Source organism: Triticum dicoccoides, chromosome 4B (assembly GCF_002162155.2).
Source record: "Triticum dicoccoides isolate Atlit2015 ecotype Zavitan chromosome 4B, WEW_v2.0, whole genome shotgun sequence".
NCBI lineage: Eukaryota > Viridiplantae > Streptophyta > Magnoliopsida > Poales > Poaceae > Triticum > Triticum dicoccoides.
In genome coordinates, this window is record NC_041387.1 from 504,284,863 (window position 1) to 504,295,806 (window position 10,944).

Sequence of the window (10,944 nt, forward strand, 5' to 3'; positions counted from 1 at the left end):
CGTCGTCGCTCACGAGTGGGCCCACAGTCTGTGGTCGTCATTAATAAAGACACTGGAGGTAGTTGACCGGCCGCCATGTGGTGACGCGGCGAACACCGAGCGGACGCACGGCGCGTCCGGGCTGACGCATTTGAGGCCCAAATTTGGGCACGAAAATGGGTCCAAGCGGACATGTTTTGGAAGTAGGTCGGCGCGTTGGGCCAGCATTCTTGTCCGTGGCGACCCAAAAGGACGTGGGCAAATGAAATGTGTCGCCGCGTTGGAGTTGCTATAACCTTGGGAGTTCGGCTCACAAGCCAAAAAAGCTAAATGTCTCGGTCGATACGATATTCATGAGATCTTACATTGAGATCTGTGCAAATCTTTTTTTCGTTTTTTCTTTTTTCTTTCTTACATGTTATGTCAAATGTCTCAGACTTGGTTAAGTCTTATGCGACTAAGACCTAACCACATCCAAGCCAAAAAATAACAAAATTGCTAAATTTCAGCTGAATGAAAAACAATTGGTTGATTTTCATGCCTATTTTTTTTCCTTTCAGCCATGCAATCTCTGTGCTGAGGTTCGTGCTGGATTTTCTTTTCCATGTCTCCGTTGGCTTGTTACTCGACCAGTATTAAATTCCGGGGTGACTCGTTATTTTCACATTGTTGGCAGCTCAGGTTGGAGTCCACTTTTATTTTTATTTTATCCTCCCATGATGAGAGAGAGATAGAGAGAGATAGAGAGAGAGACATGTCAATTTTGAGCTCCCCTCGCAACTCGCTTCAGTGCTTTCGTGGTCAGGCGTCCGAGCTCTGCTCCCTTCCCTCCCCAACCGTTGTATCTCCCCTTGTGGTTGAGGATTTCATTCCCTTCCCTCCCCTACATCTTCCCCACCATTGCATCTCTTTCTCTATTTGTGATTTTCGATGTGTTCGATGGCCCAAGGGGTAGCTGCCACATGGGTGAAAGTGGTGTGCCCCTCACCCGCCCCAACTTGGGAGACAAGTGGTGCTTGAGAGGAAGGGACCCATTGGTGCGCCGACCCTAGGTGGTTTCCTCACTCCCCAAGTCATACCCCCTCTAGCCATCTGTAAATAGAAGGGAGGAGCAGTCCCCCTGTCGGTGTCAAAACCGGCGGATCTCGGGTAGGGGGTCCCGAACTGTGCGTCTAGGCGGATGGTAACAGGAGACAAGGGACACGATGTTTTTACCCAGGTTCGGGCCCTCTCGATGGAGGTAAAACCCTACTCCTGCTTGATTAACATTGATGATATGGGTAGTACAAGAGTAGATCTACCACGAGATCGGAGTGGCTAAACCCTAGAAGCTAGCCTATGGTATGATTGTCGTTCGTCCTACGGACTAAAACTCTCCGGTTTATATAGACACCGGAGAGGGCTAGGGTTACACAGAGTCGGTTACAATGGGAGGAGATCTTCATATCGTATCGCCAAGCTTGCCTTCCACGCCAAGGAAAGTCCCATCCGGACACGGGACGGAGTCTTCAATCTTGTATCTTCATAGTCCGGGAGTCCGGCCAAAGGCCTTAGTCCGGCCATCCGGACACCCCCTAATCCAGGACTCCCTTAGTAGCCCCTGAACCAGGCTTCAATGATGACGAGTCCGGCACGCAAGTTGTCTTCGGCATTGCAAGGCGGGTTCTCCTGCAAATCCTCTGTATCCGTCGAATAGTGTCCGGCTTCTAGTGTGTGCTGTCCTCCTCGGCTTCTGTGCCCCATAATGACCATCTTCCACGCGTCAAACGAATGGGAAAAGCCAGGGGGTATTATTTTCACTTATCCCCCACCCGGTTGCGTTAATGAGCCGCCCATAAAAGAGACGGGGATTTAGATCCAATTCGCACCATCTTCCCTCCGCGAGTCTTCATCAGAGCGCCTCTGACAGAGATCCATTCCATCATGGCCAGTCGGTGCCGCTCCTCCGCTCGCCCTTCCAGCCGTCGGCCCAGAGATTGGGGGCGGTGCTCCGTCCCGCATAGCAAGTTAGTAGTGCTTCAGTCCAAGGGGCTTCTCCCCCCAGCATATATGGTCCCAGTTCGAGCCGGGATTGCTGCCTATAGCGGCGGAGAGCAGGCGGAGGGTGTTCCCAATCCCTCTCAAGGAGAGCGGGTATGCCTAGTCCCTTACTTGATGAGAGGATTAGGATTTCCAATTCATCCGTTTCTCCGAGGGTTGCTGGAGTTCTACGGCCTCCAGCTACATAACCTCATGCCCGCCTCCATCGCACTGTGGAAGAGGTTGTTTTGCCTTGTGCCCCGTTCTCAGGAGGGGTCTATTTACCAGGTGGGCGAAGCCGAACTATGGCGCATCGTCGGGACCGGATATCTATCCGGCACCCCAAAGAGGGCGTCCGAAGACTGGCCCTCGGAGTGGTTTTATATAGATGACGTCCCCCTGCCGGACCCTGTATGGATCGGCCTCCCCGAGTTCAATAATGCCCCGTTGAAGAAGCGCCTGAGTTGGCGCCCACGGAACCCTCAGAGGGAAGCTGACAGGGGCGTCCTGTACCTGATGAGCCAGATAAGGTTGTTGGCTCATTCCGGACTGACCATGATTAAGGTCATGGCCGTATGCATTACGCGAGGGGTGCAGCCGCTTCAATACAGAGGCCACCCCATGTGGGATTTCAACGGGGAGGATGACGCTACCCGGTGCGGTCGCAAGGGGCCAGATTCGGCCGCCACTTTAACGAGAATCTTATCCTCTTTGTACAAGGGGGAAGAGGAAGAATTCCTCCGTGTCAACCCGGAAGGCGGATTCTCTATGTACAATCCTCCTAGTTGGGTGAGCGGACACTTTTACTTGCCTATCCGTTTGTGAAATTCCCGTAGTTGAGTACTTAGACTAGTAATGTTCAAACGCAGGAGCTGCACCAGACTGTGAAGGAAATAAACAGCCCTGCTCCACAACCCGAGGACCCGGAACGGCCCCTCGATCCAGACTCCGAAGAAGATCCGGACTTATGCGTGGAGTTGATTGATGGAGTATTTCATCAATTGAGCAAGGACAACTCCTTAGTGGCCATCACGGTCGACTATCCCAGACTACTTCCAGCCTCCAAGGTAACTAAGACCGAAGTCCCAATATTCTCATGTTTTATCTTGCATGTCATGTACTAACAGCATTTCGCAGGGTAAATCCTTGAGGCAGAAGGCCGAGCCCACGGTGGGTAGCCAACAAGGGTCGCTGAAGCCAGGCGGGCCAAAAAGAAGTGCGGACCGGATCGAGATTCCGGCGCAACGGTATGGCGTGCGGATTTAACGCCTAGGGTTTATGCCCTTGAGTCTTACTAATGCTCATGATTTTCTTAGAAAGAAGAGAGCCCGCCGGACTATGTCCGCCGGCCAAGGTTTGAGGCCGGGTCCAGAAGCGGAGGCGGACATGGGACGCGCCTTGGGCGCTCCTCCGACAGACGGCGCCGATGGGCTATCTGCCACCAATTCAGAGGTGGAGAGTGCCCTGAACCACAGGCGTCGCCGGACTGTTCTTCGTGATGCGTGTTTTCCCCGGAGGCGTTGGACGCCTTTAATACAGGAGATGCGTATCTCCGTGCTGCTCAAAATGGTATAGCCAGAGCCACGGAGCAGTATATGAAAGACATACAGGTGAGTAAAATTGAAGGTTATATATGTTAGTAGCCCCCGAGACTTGAAACAGTGAAGATAACTGTTTGAAGGATCATGTGCTATGCAGTGTCTTACAAAGAAGAACACACAATTGTCCCAGGAGCTCGAAGAGTGCAAGGCTCAGCTCGAGGCCGCATTGGCCACTTCAGAGAATGTCAAGAGGACGCCCGCAGGTAATATATGCTTTGAAAGGTACTTCCGTTTAGAAATGCGGCAGGCGTGCAACCCTGACGATAATAATGCAGATGAGGCCGGAGTAAATTCGGACCAGCAACAACTCCTACGCCAACTAAAGGCTGGCGAGAGCGTGCTGACGAGGGTGTGGCAAGAGAAGAACAAGCTTCAAGACGCCAATACCCAGCTAGGCGAGGAACTGAAAGATGTTCGTATTCAGCTGTCTTCTACCGTGAAGGAGAATCGATGACTTCGACGCGGCATTTTTAGTAAGTGCTTGAACGAATCTTCGAAAAAAGAATTCAGCGAGGAAGTCGATTGACAGAGCTATGTCTGTAGGTCTGCTGACGGGTCGTCCGGTGGAGGAAATGCTCGGTTCATCGAGAGACCTTCTTCCCGAGCTATTGCAACTACACGAACGAGTTCGGCAGGCAATGCAAAGCATCATCCAGGCTATGTGGCCATCCCTCTCCGTGCCCGAAGGCCTTGAGGAGCTTACCAAGAAGCTGGAGGGATTGCGTCAGCGCTTCCGGTTGTGGAAGATATCGGCTTGCCGTCAAGGTGCCAGGGAGGCCTGGGCCATGGTGAAGACTCGGTACACGAAGGCTGACCCAAACCACATGGCCGAGGTCGGCCCTATAGGTCCGGACGGAAAGGAGATCCCGGTCAGCTTAGCATATGGCCAGGTGGAGCTGGCTGCAAAGTATTCCCAACAGGACTGTAAATTAGACCGCCTGTTGGATGGTATTGAAGAAGAATATGCCGAGTCGGATTGACTCTGTAATAATGACATAAAAAATGCCTTCTAGCCGGATTGTAGATCGTTTGTCATTGCGGACCTTTTCGCTTCGACCTCTGGACCCTATAGTCCGGAGTGTGTCTGAATACCCTCTCGGTTATGTAAGAACCGGGGCATGCATGGAGACAAGGCATAGGGGTCATAAGTGCTTTAGCAGACAAGTGCCCAACTAGTTATGTTATATTACATGGTTAGTAAGAAACATCTTCCAGAGAGAATAGTTCCGTTAGGGGTTCCTTTCCCTGGGAGGCATGCCCTAAAGTGCATGTCCGAACTGCCGGAAAGAGCAGAAAAGCATCTGGGGGCAAATGAATAAATACAAAAGATCATCTTTAAGTTCACCGACCGAATATTCCCTTAAGAACGCTAGCTTTCGGCTTCACCTAGTCTGAGGTACACATCCGGCTGACCCGGCAGTAACAATCGCAGAGGTGCTCCCTTTACCACCTAGACGAACGGACGGGAACGTAGGGGTAAGCACAGGAGCCAGGCAACCCATCTTGGCCAAAACTTAAGTCATATCGATGCATATAATGGTGTATAAAAGGTTCATGCGGAAGCATCACACATGTTTTGGGCATGAGGCCCGTTTTATATAAACTTCTTGGTAGAGAAGCCCCCAGGTATTATGAGCGCAGGTAGCGCATCGGGTATGTGCGAATATTGCACAGGCAAGCCCCTAAGGGATTGTGAGAAAAAAGGCTAGGGAGAAGGAAAAAAATCCCGGACTGCCAAAAAAAGGGACTAGGGAAGGAAACGAACACGGAGTCCGGCGCTAGGCGTAGAATCTTCGTAGGCGTGCTGCGTTCCATGGGTTCGGCTCGAGTCGGTTATCCGATGCGCTTCGTAGACGGTACGCTCCGCCGGTTAGTACTTGGTCGATGATGAAGGGGCCCTCCCATTTGGGCTTTAATTTATCCTTTTTCTTGTCCGGCAGGCGTAGAACTAGTTCGCCAATGTTATAGGTTTTGGCCCGTACTTCTCTGCTTTGGTATCTTCGAGCCTGCTGTTGATAGAATGCGGAACGATCTTTTGCCACGTCGCACTCCTCTTCCAATGCGTCCAAGCTGTCCTGCTGATCGAGCTCGGCTTCTCTTTCTTCGTACATGCGTACTCGAGGTGAGTCATGGATTATGTCGCATGGCAGTACTGCCTCTGCGCCGTATACCATAAAAATGGTGTGAATCCGGTAGTGCGATTCGGCGTGGTCCGCAACCCCCAGAGTACGGAGTCAAGCTCCTCTACCCAGTGCGTGTTAGATTCTTTGAGGGATCGCACTAGTCTGGGTTTGATGCCGCTCATAATGAGACCATTGGCCCGTTCGACTTGACCGTTAGTTTGAGGGTGATAGACTGAAGCATAGTCGAGCTTGATGCCCATGTTTTTGCACCAAAGTTTGACTTCATCAGCCGTGAAGTTTGTGCCGTTGTCGGTTATGATGCTGTGGGGGACGCCGTAACGGTGTACGACCCCGGATATGAAGTCTATCACTGGTCCAGATTCGGCCGTCTTTATAGGCTTGGCTTCTATCAATTTGGTGAATTTTTCCACCATGGCCAGTAGATATTTTTGCTTGTGGGTTCCTCCTTTAAGGGGTCCGACCATGTCGAGCCCCCAGACCGCGAAAGGCCAGGTAATGGGTATAGTTTGTAGGGCGGTAGGCGGCATGTGGCTTTGGTTGGCGAATAACTGGCAACCAACACATCGTTGCACTAAGTCCTGAGCGTCTGCCCGGGCTGTTGGCCAATAAAATCCGGTACGGAAGGCCTTGCTTACAAGGGCCCGGGCTGCGGCGTGGTGCCCGCCGAGTCCGGCATGAATTTCAGCCAAAAGGTCCCGCCCTTCCTCTTCGGAGATACACCTTTGAAGGACTCCGGTTGTGCTTTTCTTGTAAAGCTCTCCCTCGTGGACTTTGTAGGCTTTAGATCGCCGCACTATGCAGCGGGCCTTGTTTTGGTCCTCGGGAAGTTCTTGCCTAGTTAGGTAGGCTAGGAATGGTTCTATCCAAGGGGCAATGACTGCCATTATTGCGTGGGCTGACGGTGTTGTTTCGTTGGCGGAGCCCCCAACTGTGTCAGAATGTTCGGTGAGGGGCAGTGTAGTTGTGTCCGGGCTATTGTTTCCGGATTCTCCTTCCCATGATACAGATGGCTTGAACAGCCTTTCTAGGAAGATGTTGGGAGGGATGGCCTCGCGCTTGGCGCCAATGCGTGCCAGCACGTCTGCTGCTTGGTTATTTTCCCGGGCTATGTGATGAAATTCGAGCCCCTCAAACCGAGCTGACATCTTTAAGATGGCGTTGCGGTAAGCTGCCATTTTCGGATCCTTGGCGTCGAAGTCTCCATTTATTTGGGATATTGTGAGATTTGAATCCCCGCGGACCTCTACGCGCTGAATGCCCATGGAGACTGCCATCCGGAGGCCATGTAAAAGGGCCTCGTATTCGCCTGCGTTGTTGGAATCCGTGTACATTATCTGAAGTACGTATTGGACTGTGTCTCCGGTTGGGGACGTCAGAATGATGCCAGCCCCCAGGCCAACCAACATTTTGGAGCCGTCGAAGTGCATGATCCAGTTGGAGTATGCGCCGTACTCTTTAGGGAGTTCGGCTTCAGTCCATTCGGCGATGAAGTCGGCCAAAACCTGCGACTTAATAGCTCGCCTTGGCTTGTAGGTTATGTCGAACGGGAGGAGCTCGATGGCCCATTTGGCAATCCGGCCCGTTGCGTCGCGGTTGTTTATAATATCATTAAGGGGTACTTCGGATGCCACTGTTATGGAGCACTCTTGAAAGTAGTGTCGCAGCTTCCGGGATGCCATGAACACCGCGTATGCTATCTTTTGATAATGCGGGTACAGTGACTTGCATGGAGTTAGTACAGTGGACACGTAGTACACTGGTTTTTGGAGGGGGAACTTGTGTCCGTCCACTTCTTGTTCGACGACGAGCACCGCGCTTACAACTTGATGGGTTGCCATGATGTATAATAGCATTGGTTCGCCCGTGTTGGGCGCAGCCAGGACCGGATTTGTTGCCAGTATGGCTTTTATTTCTTTGAGTCCGGCCTTGGCGGCATCCGTCCACTCGAAGTGGTTGGTGCGCCACAGGAGGCGATAGAGGGGTAATGCCTTTTCTCCTAAGCGGGAGATAAAGCGGCTTAGAGCCACCACGCATCCTGTCAGTTTTTGTATTTGTTTGAGGTCCTTTGGGGTATCCAATTGTGACAGAGCTCAGATCTTGGCTGGGTTTGCTTCAATTCCTCTACTGGATACGATGAAGCCCAAGAGCTTTCCGGCTGGTACGCCGAAAAAGCATTTTTCCGGGTTGAGCTTAATGTCATATGTTCGGAGATTGTCGAACGTGAGCCTCAAGTCGTCTTCTAGAGTATCGGCGTGTTTTGTTTTCACGAGCACGTCATCTACGTATGCTTCAACTGTTTTGCCGATCTGGTTGGCCACACATGTCTGAATCATGCGCTGATATGTTGCGCCGGCGTTTTTGAGCTCGAAGGGCATCGTGTTGAAGCAGAATGGGCCGTATGGGGTGATGAATGCCGTTGCGGCTTGGTCTGACTCTGCCATCTTGATTTGATGGTAGCCAGAGTATGCATCGAGGAAACACAATGAGTCGTGTCCTGCGGTGGCGTCGATGATTTGATCAATTCGGGGGAGTGGGAAAGGGTCCTTTGGACAGGCCTTGTTTAGGTCTTTGAAATCGACACATAGGCGCCAAGATTTGTCCTTCTTTGGTACCATCACCAGGTTTGCTAGCCAGTCCGGATGTTTTATGTCTCTGATGAATCCGGCTTCCAGCAGTTTTGCTAGCTCCTCTCCCATGGCTTGTCTCTTGGGTTAGGAAAAACGCCGTAGGGTCTGCTTGACGGGTTTAAACCCTTTTAGGATATTCAGGCTGTGCTCGGCCAGCCTGCGTGGGATTCCTGGCATATCCGAAGGGTGCCAGGCGAAAATGTCCCAATTTTCTCGCAGGAAGTCTCTGAGTGCGGCATCTACATCAGGTTTTAATTGTGCCCCGATGGAGGCCGTTTTTGTAGGGTCCGTTGGATGGACTTGGAATTTGACTATTTCGTCCGCTGGTTTAAAAGAGGTGGACTTGGATCTCTTGTCTAGTATCACATCGTCCCTGTCCACCGTAGAGCGCAACGCCATTAATTCCTCGGCCGCTAGGGCCTCAGATAATGCCTCCAGGGCCAGTGCGGCTGTCTTGTTTTCAGCGCGGAGCGCTATGTCCGGATCACTTGCGAGAGTGATGATTTCGTTGGGTCCGGGCATTTTGAGCTTCATGTACCCATAATGGGGTATGGCTTGGAAAATTGTAAATGCTTCTCGCCCTAGCAGAGCATGGTATCCGCTGCTGAACGGGGCCACTTGAAACGTGACCTCCTCGGATCTATAATTGTTCGGCGTGCCGAACACCACATCCAGTGTGATTTTTCCTGAACAGCACGCTTCCCGGCTTGGGATTATTCCCCTAAAAGTTGTGTTGCTTCGCTCAATGCGGCTCCAGTCAATTTCCATTTTTCGCAGGGTTTCCTCGTAGATGAGGTTGAGTCCGCTGCCGCCATCCATGAGTACCTTTGTAAGTCGTAAGCCGTCCACTATCGGACTGAGGACCAATGCGGCTGGTGCTCGCGCTGTCCGGAATTTAGGTTCGTCACTGGCATTAAAGGTGATAGCCGTGTCACTCCATGGGTTTATTGTTGCTACTTGGTAGACTTCGGCAAGGTTGCGGAGCATTTGTTTCCTTGCATTGTTTGATGTGAAGGTCTCGAAGACTGTCGACACTGTACCGGGGAGGTATTCTTCGGGTGCTGGAGTTAAAAGCTCCTCGCCATTTCTGGCCACCTGCCATAGTATCCAACATGCTCTGAGGCTGTGTGTTGGTGTGGCTTTCCCTGAATTATGAATTTTACAGGGTCCATTGAGCCATCCTTCCAGTACGGTCCCGTACCCTGTAGAGGGTTTTTGTTTTTTGATGTTTGGCTCAGATGCCTGGCGATAATGCACCCTTTTGTTTCTGACTCATGTTATATTCGGGGCCGTATTGTCCCAGAATTTATCTTCGGTTTTCCGAACGCTTTCAGTCGCACAGTACTTTCGTACTATGGATGTCAAGTCGGCGAATCGTGTAATTTCGCGGCGACTTATGGCGTTGAGGATTCCGATGTCCGTGCAGTTGTTACAGAAGAGTGAAATTGCTTCTTTCTCACGGCAGTCCTTTATCTTGTTCATAACCAGGAGGAATCTGGCCCAGTAGTGGTGTACTGTTTCTCCGGACTCTTGCCATTTTAGGGATAAATCCCGTATAGTTGGGTAGGCGGGTGGAATTAAATCCGGAACCCTGCCCGATGTAATATTTAGGGGCCGAGCGGTTTCCGAATTCGGAAGCATGCTTTCTCGGATATTATTCAATGAATCGGCCTGCTGCCTGACTTTAGGTTCAGGGTTTGGGCGACATCCTCTCCTCCGCGGGTATCCGGCTTGGAGGGATCGGGAATCCGGACGCATCTGGTCCTTAGGGCGGGCGAAGACTCGCCGCATTGTTCTTCCACCACTTCGACATGATGGGTGATCTGGGGAGAGTCAAGCTCTCTCTGATCGGGTTTAAGCCCAATCTGGTCGTAATCAGTAGCGACTCCCAGGGCCGTGATGCGATCCAAGAGCTCGTTCAGGGAGAAGAGCTCCTTAGGATCTAACTACTCGGCAAGCTCCGAGCTGATGTGAAGATTGCTTTTGATGGCCCGAGAGGTCATCGTCGGTGCGACGGCCGGACAGGCGGTCATCAAAAACCTGCCTAACCAGAGAGTTTGGCCAACAGCCAAAGCTCCTTTAGCAATGACGCCGTCTTTAAAGACGGGATGCGGCATCCTTCCCGATGGTGACGACACAGCGGAAATCTCAATCAAAGCACCAATGTCGGTGTCAAAACCGGCGGATCTTGGGTAGGGGGCCCCGAACTGTGCGTCTAGGCGGATGGTAACAGGAGACAAGGGACACGATGTTTTTACCCAGGTTCGGGCCCTCTCGATGGAGGTAAAACCCTACTCCTGCTTGATTAATATTGATGATATGGGTAGTACAAGAGTAGATCTACCACGGGATCGGAGTGGCTAAACCCTAGAAGCTAGCCTATGGTATGATTGTCGTTCGTCCTACGGACTAAAACTCTCCGGTTTATATAGACACCGGAGAGGGCTAGGGTTACACAGAGTCGGTTACAATGGGAGGAGATCTTCATATCGTATCGCCAAGCTTGCCTTCCACGCCAAGTAAAGTCCCATCCGGACACGGGACGGAGTCTTCAATCTTGTATCTTCATAGTCC